This window comes from Equus przewalskii, chromosome 18 (genome assembly GCF_037783145.1).
Source record: "Equus przewalskii isolate Varuska chromosome 18, EquPr2, whole genome shotgun sequence".
Classification (NCBI taxonomy): Eukaryota; Metazoa; Chordata; class Mammalia; order Perissodactyla; family Equidae; genus Equus; species Equus przewalskii.
Window position 1 is genome coordinate 25045300 of NC_091848.1, and position 13984 is coordinate 25059283.

At 35.4% G+C, this 13984-nt stretch overlaps 1 protein-coding gene across 1 annotated transcript in view; it reads left to right on the forward strand.

Moving 5' to 3' along the window:
• VPS8 (VPS8 subunit of CORVET complex) overlaps positions 1-13984 on the forward strand; it is a 235611-nt gene that overhangs the window by 186892 nt on the left and 34735 nt on the right.

Genomic DNA, 13984 nt, shown 5'->3' on the forward strand with positions numbered 1-13984 from the left:
TCAACCTCTCCCCCTACCTTCAACCTCTGGCAACCACTCATCCATTTTGAGTTAATTTTTTAATAGGATGCAAGATAGGATTGAGGTTCATTCTTTTGCATGTGAATTTCCATTGAATTGCTTTTGTACTTTAGTCAGAAATCAATTGACTGTGTATTTGTGGGTCTATTTCTAGACTTTCTATTCTATTCCATTGATCTATATATCTATCCTTCCTTCAGTTCTGTAGCTTTATGGTAAATCTGGGTATCAGGTAGTATGTATCTTCCAACTTTGTTCTTCTTTCTAATATTTGGCTATTCTATATCCTTTGTTTCTCCAGATAAATTTTAAAAACCAACTTGTCAGTTTCTACAAACTATTATACTAGGATTTTATTGGGATTGTGTTGAATCTATAGATCAATTTGGGGAGAGTTGACATCTTAACAATACTGAGTCTTCCAATCTAAGAAGATGGTATATATCCCAATTTATTTAGCTCTTCTTTGATTTATTTCATCAGTGTTTTGTAGTTTTTGGCATATAAATCTTGTACATATCTTGTAAGATTTATTTCTGAGTATTTAATGATGATGCTTTTGTTGTTTTATATTTCAATTTCTAATTGGTCATTGCTAGAATATAGAAATACAATTTATTTTTGTATATTGACTTTGTATCCAGTGACCACTGACCTTACTAAGCTTACTTATTAGTACTAGGACTTTTTTGTAGACTCTTTGATATTTTCTACATAGATAATCATAACATATGCAAATAAAGACTATTTTATTTCTTCCATTCCAATAATTTGCCTTTTATTTCTTTTTCTCGCCTTATTGCATTGGCCTTCAGTGCAGTGTTGAATAGGAATGGAGAGAATAGACATTCTTATGTTGTTACTGATCTTAGGGGGAAAGAGTTCAGTTTTTCATCATTAAGTATAATGTTAACTGTAGGCTTTTTATGTGTAACCTTTATAATACCATGTTTAGGAAGTTCCCTTTTATCCCATGTTTTGCTAAGAATTTTTTCATCAATGAGTATTGAATTTTGAAGCCATTTCTACTACCTTGGTTGTCCTGTTCCCACATCCCCACACCTCATACAGTGAAGAAAGACAATCTGTTTCATTGCTTTCCTCCTGCCTTCTCTCAGAGCATCTAGAAAAGGGAAATTGTTTTGAAATTGGATCTGCATGTCAAAGGCAGCTTTATTTCTGAGGCCATCCCATTCTGCAGGGCAGGTGAGATGACTCAATCTTTTTATTGTTTAAGAAACTCCAGTAAGATTATTGATCAGATCCTCTTGAAAATCTCTGTTTGATGCATCCTAATAATGTACAAGCTAGACTGAGAGCTATTCTGGATTTCTTAAATTTTCCTCTAGCTGTCTGTCTCCCTTGATTTTCTTACATAAAGTATTGTGAAAAGATCTGGTGGGCTGGTAACATAAGAAGGAAAGAGGAAATGAAATTTATCAAATATATGTTTTAGATGTGTGTATGCCAGTCTTTACCACAACTTTATGAGGGTGATATATTCCCTGTTTGCTGAAGGAACTGCATGTAGCTCAGAGAGGGAGGGCCAATATTTGAACTGAAATTTGTAGGATCGTCATCACCCCCGTTTTAGCATTCTGGCTTATTGAAACCTGGTAAAACTGATTTTTCAATTACGTTCATACCACATTGGCTGTGCTAATTAAGATTTCTTACCATGCATGAGCCACTCACATTTTTAATTATAAGAAAATTTAAAATGAAAATACTAATTCTGTGTATGATGGCTTTTTTTTTTTTTAAGGTTGGTACCTGAGCTAACATCTGTTGCCAATCTTCTTTTTTTTTTCCCCTTCTTCTCCTCCCCAAAGCCCCCCAGTACATAGTTGTATATTCTAGTTGTGAGTGCCTCTGGTTGTGCTATGTGGGATGCTGCCTCAGCATGACCAAATGAGCAGTGCCATGTCTGCGCCCGGGATCCAAACCTGCAAAACCCCAGGCTGCCGAAGAGGAGCACGTGAACTTAACCACTCAGCCATGGGGCTGGCCCCTGTGATGGCTTTTATTAAACTTCATTTCACAAAGTTCTACTTTGCTCTCTTAATTTCCTTCGAAAATCCATTGGCCCTGGTTATTAAGTTCCTAGCCAGTGTACGGAGGGTAACATAGGTGAGGGCCCCAGTGACTCTGAAATCAAACTGAGACAGCCAGTTAGCTTCTACCTGCTGCTGTCTACCCCAGAAGGTACGGAATGCATTTGAAGCTTCCCACTGCCTTTCTAACATGATCCTTCTATCAAATAGCTTTTTGTTTCATTCTTTTCCGAGACCTGTGATGATTCACTTTTACTTCTTCAATTTCTGACTCCAACTCAACAGGATACAACAGTTGTCCTCAAAACTGTGGTTTTGGTGGATAAAGTCTTTCTTCTTGTTGCTCCTTATCTCATTTCTGTTTTTCACAGTTGGCCAATATATATAACCAATAACTCTGACGTATTGGTTACCTCCCAACAGGTTTGCACAGACGTGATGGGAGTTATTCCCTCAGGAAGTCTGCTTTCCTCTGAAATAAGCACTTTTATTCTTTATAAGCAGGAAAAATGACTCAAATTTCTTTCTTTTCTTATCTCCTCTCCCTCTCTCAGGCTTACAACAGCTCAATCTAGAATGTTTAGGTCCACAGACTAGACCTTGCGAGTCTGTCTGATTCTCTGTTTTGCTTTACATATTACTCACAGATGAAATACATTGGAGAACCTAATTTCAATTGAAGTACTCATCATTCTATTATATTTTCTCAACAAATATTATTCCAATATAATATAATAATTTATTTCATCTTTGCTTTATTGAATTTATGGTAGTAAGTAATCATCTTCGTTGGTACTGATTAGCATTAGAAGAAATTAACTTGCTATTCATTTTAAAAATAATAATTGTTGCTCAACGGGCAACATGATATAAATTCAATGAAACATAATTGAAGATTTACTAGATATTAGTTTTAACAATATTATTAACAGTGCTTAGAATTCTTGATAGCTGGTAATAAGTAATGTAACAGAAACATTCAAGTTGTTATTCCTTTTAAAACTTCAAAAAACAAGAGCATTTAGAGACTCATCAGAAAGTTTTATGATGTAGTGCTCAATATCTTTTCTGATTTGAATGAATCATCCTTTTTCAGTAGAGAGCCAGGTTCGTAGGTCAAATGTCAGATTTTTTGTTTTTTCAATAAGAGGTAAATATCTGAGGAAGAAGGGGACTGGAAATAAACATACAGCTGCCTATTCATTCTTTAATAATCACAAGGAGAGAATTAAATGAAATAGGCTGATATTTTCCTTAGTACTTGGAGTTGGTTTTATTTCTTGGTTTTTAGAGTTGTCTAAGAAAATGTTCTGTCTTTGGGGGTAAATTTATAAATAATGTCAGAGGGAAGTATTTACAACTTCCAAGAAATTATTCAGTAAATGACATTTATGTGCACTCGTCATAATTTTTTGTTAACCATTGTACATTGCTTATTTATTTTGGATTCCCACTATAAATTGGAGATTTGGTTTACATGCTGTTTAATGAAACAGGAACACTGGTATTAATGTGCCATTTTCATTTGTCCATTTTTAAAGAGTATTAGATCCCTAGTATAAATATGTTAGATTCAAACTAAATGCTAAAAAATGAGATTTCACTTTTTGATGACAGCAGCATTTCTCAGAAGAATATCTTCTAAATTAAACTTACAAATTAAATGAATATTAATACATCTCAGAAGTGCAGAGAGATGATAAATGATCCCAATATAAATGAATCTTTTTGAGGAGACTTTTGTCCATTTTTCAGTATCTTGTTATAACACTCTGGTATTAAGTGATTCGTTACTTCACCCAATATTTAATGTATGTCTACGTTGGGCCAAACACTATTCTTGGTATTAAGTAGACATTAGTGAACAAAAAAAATAGTTCCCAGCATCATATAGCTTACCATCTAGTAAGAGAGCTAGACAATAATTAAGTAAACAAACAATGTATCAAATATGTAGTTTCAAATTGTGATAGGTGTCTAAGTGCTGTGAGGGGAGAACAGACTGTTATGGGAAGAATAACATGAGGGGAACCTCCTCTGGACTGTGTGGTCGGGGATATCTATCTGCAGAGATGGTGTTTAAGCTAAGATCTGAAGGGTGAGAAGCTACCAGCCATGGGAACAACATTCCAAGCAAGAGAAAACAACAGGCGCAAAGGAGCTTGAGGGGGGAATGACTTGTTCAAGGAACTGAAAAAAGGTCAATGGCTGGAACATGATGACTAAAGGGGAACATGGCGAGGAATGAGGTTGAAGAGGCAGGCAGGGGCAGATCCTGAGTAGCCTGGAAGACTCTGGTAAAGAGTTTAGTTTTTATTCTTAAGAATAGGAGGGGTTTAAAACAAGGGGACTGACATGATCCATTGATTGTGATTGTGGAAAATGGATAGACACCTGCATGTCTGTTACAGCCCATCGTTTACCTCTTTTGCCAGAGCAGTTAAACAGTCAGATTCTTGAAGTTCTGTAAATTTGTGCAGTTCCCTTTGATCCAGAAAAAGCTTGTGTCCAAGAAACCAAGACATGACAATAGTACCAAGAAAGTGTCTCCAGTCTTTATGTAGAACTAAAGCTTTGATGGAAATGTGGGCAATGGATGTAAAAAAATTCTGTGGTCCAATTAAATGGGAAAAAATGTTCAACTTTACCAGTGATCAAAGAAATGCAGGTTAAAACAGCTTATGACACCTTTTTCCTTTTTTACTTATTAAACTGGCAAATTTTCTAAACTGGCATACATCAAAAAAATACGTATGCATTTACATTGATAAGAATGTTAGGAGACAGACTTTTATGCACTGCTAGCGGGAATGCATATTTGTACAAATCCACAATCCCTTCTCCAAGTCCCTTTGGCCAGATGTTTCAGAATTCATATTTTTTTTATTTTAGAAAGGTAATACAGGTGCTTCCATTTCTGACAGGATGCATTTGGAGTGTCTTAGGGGAGAAAATGGACAAAATAAATAAAACAATGCTTCTCAAGACATTGGACCTCAAGCAGTGGAGGAGAGTGACCCCTGAGAGACAAGAAACATATTATGTAAACCCTAGGATTGCCCCCAAATTACTGTCTGGAGAAAGTTTCCTAGCTATGATGTGGGGAAGGGGAACCAAGGCAGAGCTCATCAGTCTCTTTGAGTTGAGGAGACGGAGCTGGGAGTCCAGGGAAAGCAACGTGGCTAGAGTTCACAGGACAGAATATTGGACAGGAGAGAGCTGCACAGAGAGAGAGAGAGCCCCAAAGATCTCAGAAGGCAACTTTAAGTATTAAGTTAACTAATGACCCACTCAGTTATGTGAAGGCACTACTCAAGGTCAGAAAAAGAACCACCCAAAAGGACTAGTGGAGCACTGTCCCACATTAACATAGAGCCAGGATTAATGCCAGCCTGGAAAGCTTCATAATTCACAGGGCAGCACTGAGAGTACTAAGTACAGTCTTGACCTCAGTTCTGGGGGAAAGGTTAACCCTAGACTAACTGCTGCTTTGATCCCACATAACAAAACTTAAAAAAGCAAAACCTGAGGCCAGCCTGGTGGTATAGTGGTTAAGTTATTAGCACACTCTGCTTCAGTGGCCCAGGGTTTGCAGGTTCAGATCCCAAGCTCAGACCTACACGACACTCATTGGGCCATGCTGTGGCAGCCTCCCACATACAAAATAGAGGAAGATGAGCACAGATGTTAGTTCAGGGCCAATCTTCCTAAGCAAAAAGGAGAAGATTGGTAACAGATGTTAGCTCAGGGCTAATCTTCCTCACAAAGAAATAAAAGTAAAACCTAACAAGATCAAATTATTTCCAAGTATTTTAATCACATCCAAGAACAAAGCTTAAGAATATGTTAAGGATTACAAAAACATCTAACCCAACAAGGTTAAATTCATAATATCTGGTATTTGATCAAAAATTACTAGGCATGCAAGAAAGCAGGAAAATACAAGTCATAAAGAAGAAGAAAAAAAATCAGCTATGTGACTTCTGGAATAGTCAAAACTGTGGAGACAGTAAAAAGATCAGTGGTTGCCAGGGGCTGGGAGTGGGAATGAATAAACAGAACACAGGATTTTTAGGGCAGTGAAAGTACTCTGTATGATACTACAATGGTGGATATATGTCTTTATACATATGTCCACTCTCAGAATGTGCAGTGCCAAGAGTGAACCCTAATGTAAATGATGGACTTTGGGTGGTAATGATGTGTTAATGTAACATGTCGTCAATTATAAGAAATAGACCACACTAGTGGAAGATGTTAATAATAGTGGAGGTTGTGCATGCATGGGAGCACGTGATATATGCAACATCTTTGTACCTTCATCTCAGTTTTGCTGTGAACCTAAAACTGCTATAAAGAAAATAGCCTTTTAAAAAAAAATCAGTCCATTAAAACAGACTCAGAAATGGCACAGATGATAAAGTTAGTAGACAAAAACATTAAAACAGTTATTATAATTGTATTATGTTCAAGAATCTAGGGGAAAGATTGAACACATTCAATAGAGATATGAAAGTTATAAAGAGCCAATAGAATGTCTAGAAATTAAAATTACAGTGTCTGAGATGAAGAACACACTGGATGGGATTAACAGCATAATGGACATCACAGAAGAAACAGCTAGCAAACTTGAGTAATAGAAACTAGCCCAAATCAAACACAGAGAGGAAAGACGGAAAAGAAATGAATAAAGCATCACTGAACTATGGAACAACTTCAAGTAGCAAAATATACGTGTAATTGCAGCCCTGGAAGAAGTAGAGGTGGGGATAGTACAGAAAAAATATTTGAAGAAATGTAATCAGAGTTCCAGTAATGGCAGAGGAGCCTGTACTGGACAACCCATCTGCCAATAGCAGTTATAAGCTCTAGACAGAATTTGAAAAAACAGCATTTAGAGAGCAACCAGAAGCAGGCAGAAACTATAGGGAACACAAACCTTGAAAGAAGGGAAGCAAATCAGGGGAACTCTACATTTAACCAGCTTTTCCCTTAGGGCACTTCCCAGTTTTCCTTGGAGTACTGAGGGAAAAGAGCTTAAACAGACAGTAGCGTTCTTAGTGGGATAAAGAAACAGAGGTCAAAGTTCAAGACTACCAAAGCAGCTAGCTGTAAATGAGGGGGGAAATCTCAGAAAGAAGGGTACCAGGGAGGAGGGAGCCCCAAATTCTTTTTATACGTTTCTAAATTGCACATACTCAGACAAAGCTCCAAGAAACTGAGCAGAAGGTAGCATCAGGAGGACCAAAGAACTGAGCAGAGATTTCAGCAGCTGCATAGTGTTGAGTTTTGAGTGCCAAGTTAGAGGGATTGATAAACACCTCAGGTTTTTTATAGAAACTGCAGAAGGACTGTACTTTAGGACTAATAGCTGCCCCAAGACTAAGGGCAAAAGCAAAATAAATCTCTCTAGTAAAGCCAAGCCCAAATAGGGTCAATAGGAAGAAGGAAAATGTAACCTGAAATCAAGAGAAAAAGCATCAATAGAAGCAGACCTGTGGATCACCCAGATGTTGGAATTGGCAGTCAAGGGCTTTAAAATAGAAATTATAAATATGTTAACAATTCAGAGGAAAACATCAACAGAATTATTGAACACATGGGGAACTCTCAGGAGATAAATAGAAACTATAAAATGAAACCAAGTATAAATTCCAGAGCTAACAAACATCTAAAATTAAAATTTCATTAGATATCAATAGCATTTTTAACACCGAGACAAATATTATCAGTAAATTTGAAGACAGTTCAATAGAAATAATCATAACTGAAGCACAGAAACTAAAAGGATTGAAAATAAGTGAAGAAAGCTCTCAGGGACCTATGAAACAGTATCAAGAAGTCCAGCATATATATCATTGGAGTTCCAGATAGTGAGGAGAGAGAGACCAGTGGTTGGGGGGTGACCTAACAATGTCTAAAATTTTCCCATATTTGGTGAAAAAACACCAACTCATATGTCCAAAAAGCTCAGCAAACCACTAGCAGGTCAAATACAAAGAAAACCACACTCAGACACATCATAGTCGTAGACCAACTGCTGAAACCAAAGATAAAGAGGAAATGCTTAAAAGCAACCAAAGACAAGACAATAACAAGAATGATGGCTGACTTCTCATTAAAAAAAAGGAAGCCAGAAGACGATAAAATGTTATTTTCAAAGTGCTAAAAGAAAGGTAATACGGCACATATATTGTGTAACATTCCCGGTGGGGTTAGGGCATTATCCCAACATCAAATGCTTACGTGCGATAAATAAAGACTGTAAATGGCCTTCAGGTTTTGCTGTCAGATGACTTTGGGTGCCTAAGTTTTTAAAAAGAAATCCTGTTGGGTTCAGAACATTTTGGATTTCAGAATTATAGGAAAAGGGTTTGTGGATCCATCTTACTAGTCAGGAGAAAAATTGGCAACATGTTATTTTTTAATAATAAAAAAAATTGAAAACAGCCTAAATGTCCCAATAGCCTCCCAAAAGTTGATTAAATTAGTGACAGTCTGTCTATACAATGAATGTACTGCTTACTAGCCGTGAAAAATCATATTGTGGGAGAATATTGATGTGGTAAAATAAACATTCTCAACACGTAACATGAAAGATCACAACACAGTGTGATTCCAAATGTTAGTAGTTATTGCTGTGTGGTTAGATTCTGATTTTTATTTACTTTGTTTTGCTCTTTTGTATTTTCTAAATTTCCATTAGTGAAAATGTATTCCTTTGTAATCTGAAAAATCAAGGCTTGTTTAAAAAAAAAAAAGCGAGGTGGTAAGGAAGGTCTTACTATTGCTATTAAAGTGTGGATCAGATTGCTTCTCTAAATCAGGGATCATTTTATTAACAAAGATCACAAAAGTTCAGCATTACTAAGGCCATAGCTTAATATACCATCCATACCCCCAGATCTAGTGTCTGCACACCTGGATTTAAAGTATCTCTCTTAAACTGCATTGCCTGAGGCATTTCCAGAAGGAATCCTGTTAAATGAAAAGTAAGACCTTTATGAGCGGTGCTGAAGCATTTCTCTTGCCACTTCAAACACTCTCTGACTTAATCTCCAGAGAACAGCTTTCTCAGATAAATTGTCCAGCACCACATCTAGTTCTTGGCTTGTTTTAAAAAGTCTGCAGATTCTTTCATGAGGTCGTTTTTTTTTTTTAAGCTTAAATATCTACTTTGCTTTGAAAATCTATTTTCTCCCTTTTCAAAACGAGCATACCAGAAGTTAAAATTGGATCACATTTAGCAAACTACATCATACATCTGGAGTGAATTCCAGAGTATTAATGTCATGGTATGCTAGAGCAAAGACTGTCAAGTCTAATTTTTGCAGACCTGCTGAAAACGAAAAGACAGTCTGGACAGCCGGGAGTTTTGATCCCTGAGCTGAGGTATGTTTTCCAAAGTTATTCTGAAAGTCAGAGAGGAAAGACAGAAAAGCCTCAGTATGGTCCTATTTGAAGAGCTTGATGTCACAGTGTCTTTATCATCTATACTGTAGGCTCTTAGGATTAGACTGTTAGAACTGGAAGAGTCTGGAGAACGTGGGCCCTATTGCTTACCCAGTACTTAGACCTCTTGTGTCATTCTAGAGAGATTGTATCTAGTATCTATTGAACTACTTGTAATGACCTTATTCTTCCGTGTAAATTTATAAGTTGATGTTCTGATTTCATGGTTGGTTTCTGTGTACTTAACATTTGCCAGAATTCACTACTGAAACCATGTGGACCTGGAGTTTTCTTGGTGGGAAGATTTGATAAATTCAATTTCTTTAACAAACACAGGGCTATTCATATTTTCTGTTTCATCTTGGGTCCATTTTTGTAAGTTGTTTTTTAAGGACTGTGTCCTTTTCATTTAATTTGTCAAATTTATTGGCATAAAATTGTTTGTAATAGGCTCTTATCATCTTTTAAATGTCTGCAGATAATATGGCGTGTAGTAATAGATCCTCTTTCAATGCTGATGTTGGTGGTTTATATTCTCTTTAACTTGATCAATCTAAATAGCAGTTTATCCATTTCATTGATACTTTCAAAGAATCTACTTTTGTCTGTAATTTTCTCTATTATTTTATTTGATTTCTATTACATTGATTTCTGCTCATTATTTCTTTCCTTCTACTTAGTTTGGTTTTACTTTGATCTTTTTCTAGCTTCTTAACTTTGAAGCTTAGGTCCTTCATTTTAAACCTTTCTTATTTTCTAATATAGCGTAAAACGCTATAACGCTCTTCCTCTAAGCACTGTTTTAGCTGCATCCTGCACATTTCTTTAAATGCTTTATTGAGTTAGAATTGATGTAAAATAAATTGTACATATATAAAGTGTATGAATTTGTATCCATCAATCTGTCACCACAATCAAGATACGGACTGTACCCATCACCACCAAAAATTTACTCAGTTGCTCCCTTCTGCTCTCTGGACACTGCTGATTGGCTTTCTGTCACAATAAATAAATTTACATTTTGTAGAATTTTAGATAAATGGAACCATAGGTGTGTATACTTTTTTGGTCTTGCTGCTTTCATTCAACATGATTATTTGAGATTTGTCCATTTTGTTGTATCAAAAGTTCATTTCCTCTTCTGTGTAGTGTTTCATTTTATGGATATACCATAATTTGCTTATTATTTCACCTGTTGATAGACATTTGGATCTTTCTAGTTTCTTGCTATTACAGATAAAACTGTTATGAAGATTTGTGTACAAGTCTTGGTATAGACATATACTTTCATTTCTCTTGGGTAAATACCTTTGGAATAGAATGGCTGGCTCATATGGCAAATGTATGTTTATCATCTTAAGAAACTGCCACACTGCTTTCCAAAGTGGTTGTACCATTTTGCTCTCCTACCAGCAGTATATACGGGTTCCAGTTCCTCCACATCCTTGGTATAGCTGGTCTTTTTAGTTTTGGCTATTCTAATAGGTGTGTGTCTCATTGTTTTTAATTTGCATTTTGTGAATGACTAATAATGTTGAGCATCTTTTCTAGTGCTTATTGGCCATCTGTATATCTTTGAAGAAATGTCTATTCAAGTCCTTTGCTCATTTTTTAAGTGGGTGGTTTATTTTTTTGTTGTTGAGTTTTAAGAGTTCTCTGTATATACTGGATATTAATCTCTTATTAGATTTGTCATTTGCAAATATTTTCTTCCATTCTGTGAGTTGCCTTTTTACTCTATCTGTAGTATCCTTTGGTATACGAAAGTTGTTAATTTTGATGAAGTCCAATTTGTCTATTTTTTGTTGTTGTTGTTGCTTGTATAACTTTAGTGTCATATCCAAGAAATCATTGCTAAATTAAATGTCATGAAACTTTTCCCATATGTTTTCTTCTAAGAGTTTTGTAGTTTTAGCTCTTATATTTTAGGTCTTTGATCCATTTTGAGTTAGTTTTTGTATATTGTGTAAGGTAAAGGTCCAACTTTGTTCTTTTGTATATTGATATCCGGTTTTCCCAGCACTGTTTGTTGAAAAAACTACCCTTTCCACATTGAATCGTCTTGAAATCCTTGTCAAAAATCACTTGACCGTATGTATGATATATATATGAGGATTTATTTCTTGTCTCTGTATTCTTTTCCATTTGTCTATGTTTGTCTTTATGCCAATAGCACACTGTTTTGATTATCGTAGCTTTATAGTAAGTTTAGATACTAGAAAGTATGAGACCTCCAATTTTGATCTTTTTTTGATTGATTTTGCTACTCACAGTCCCTTGAGGTTTCATATGAATTTTAGGATGGATTTTTCTATTTCTGCAGAAAATGCCACTGGGATTTTGATAAGGATTGCATTGAATCTATACATTGCTTTGGGTAGTATGGACATCTTAACCATATTAAGTGTTCTAATCCAGAAACACGGGATGTTTTACTTTTTATCTTTGTCTTCAATTTCTTTCAGCAACGTTTTATAGTTTTCAGTGTACAAGTCTTTTGCTTCCTTGGTCAAGTTTATTCCTAAGAATGTTGCTCTATTTGATGCTGTGGTAAATGGAATTATTTTCTTAGTTTCCTTTTTGGATTGTTCATTTTTAGTGTGTAGAAATGCAACTGATTTTTGTGTGTTGATTTTGTATCCTGCTACTTTGCTTAGTTCATTTATTAGTTCTAACAGTTATTTTTGTAGAATCTTTAAAGTTTTCTACATGAAAGATCATATCATCTGCAAACAGAGATAATTTTACTTTTTCCTTTCCAGTTTGAATGCCTTTTATTTCTTTTTCTTGCCTAATTTCTCTGGCTAGAACTTCCAATACTATGTTGAAGAGAAGTGGTGAAGACAGTCATTCTTGTCTTGTTTCTGATCTTAGAGGAAAAGCTTTCAGTCTTTCACCGCAGAGTATGGTGTTGCTGTGGGTTTTTTATATATGGCCTTTATTATATTGAAATAGTTTCTTTCTAATCCTAGTTTGAATGTTTTTATCATGAAAAGGTGTTGAATTTTTCCACATCAAATAACATGATCATGTAGTTTTTTCCTTAATTCTGTTAATGTGGCGTATCCTGTTTATTGGTTTGTGAATGTTGAACCATCCTTGATATAAATCCCACGTGCTCTTAGTGTATGATCCTTTTAATGTGCTGTTGAATTTGGTTTGCTAGTATTTTTCTGAGGATCTTTCCATCTGTGTTCGTCAGGGACTTGGGCTGTAATTTTCTTTCCTTGTAGTATCCTTATCTGGCTTTGCTATCAGGATAATGCTGACCTCCTAAAATGAGTTTGGAAGTGTTCCCTCTTCTTCAATTTTTTGGAAGAATTTGAAGATTGGTGTTAATTTTTCTTTAAATGTTTGGTAGAATTCTCTGATGAAACTATCTGGTCCTAGGCTTTTCTTTGTTGGGAGGTTTTTGATTACTAATTCAACCTACTTACTAGTTCTTGGCCTATTCAGATTTTCTCTTTCTTCATGATTCAGCCTTGGTAGGTTGTGTGCTTGTAGGATCTAATTTCCTTTCAATTTCTTCCTTGATCCTAAGTTTCTATATATTTGGGAAATTTTCCAGAGATCTTTCTGTTATTGATTTCTAATTCTGTTCTTATCAGAGAACCTTCTTTGTATGACATGAATCCTTTTAAGTTTATTGATAATCATTTTCTTGATAGAAAATAGTCTGTGTTGGTAAATGGTCCATGTGCACTTGAAAAGAATATGTATTCCCTTTTTTGGGGTGAAGTCTTCTGTAAATGTCCACCCGCTCAAGTTAGTTGATTGCGTAGTGTAAGTCTTCTATATCCTTTTTAATTATTTGTCTACTTGTTCTCTCATATATCGAGAGAAAGGTATGGAAATCTCGGACTATAAAAGCTATTTCTCCTTTCAGTTCCATCAATTTTTGTTTTATGTACTTAGAAGTTATTAGAAGCATAGACCTTTAGGATTGTTATGTCCTCCTGATGAATTGACACCTTTATTATTATGAAATGATCTTCTTTATCCCTGGTAATAGTCTTTGCTCTGAAATCAAGTGCTATCATGGTATATCTTTCTCATCCTTTTGCTTTTAACCTATTTGTGCCTTTATATTTAAAATAAGTTTCTTGCAGGCAACATGTAGTTGGGTCTTGCTCTTTTACTAATCTGGCAATCTCTCTTAACCCTTCAAATATTTCAAGATATTCCTGTACCATCAATCTTCTCTTCCTTGAGCTAAACATACTTTTATTATAGTTTGGGCTGATACTTTTTATAAATCTTTCACTATGATTATCAAACTCTTTTGTGCATGTTTTGCTTAAAAGGGATATTATATCACAAAGGATACTTTGAGTTGGCCCCTGTAAGAAATGCTGACTGTTGTGTATTGTGTCAGTTGATTAACATTGTCAACAAAGATCTATGTCTATTTGGTTCCTCACCATTTGGTTAAAACCAACCTGGACCATCTGTTCCAC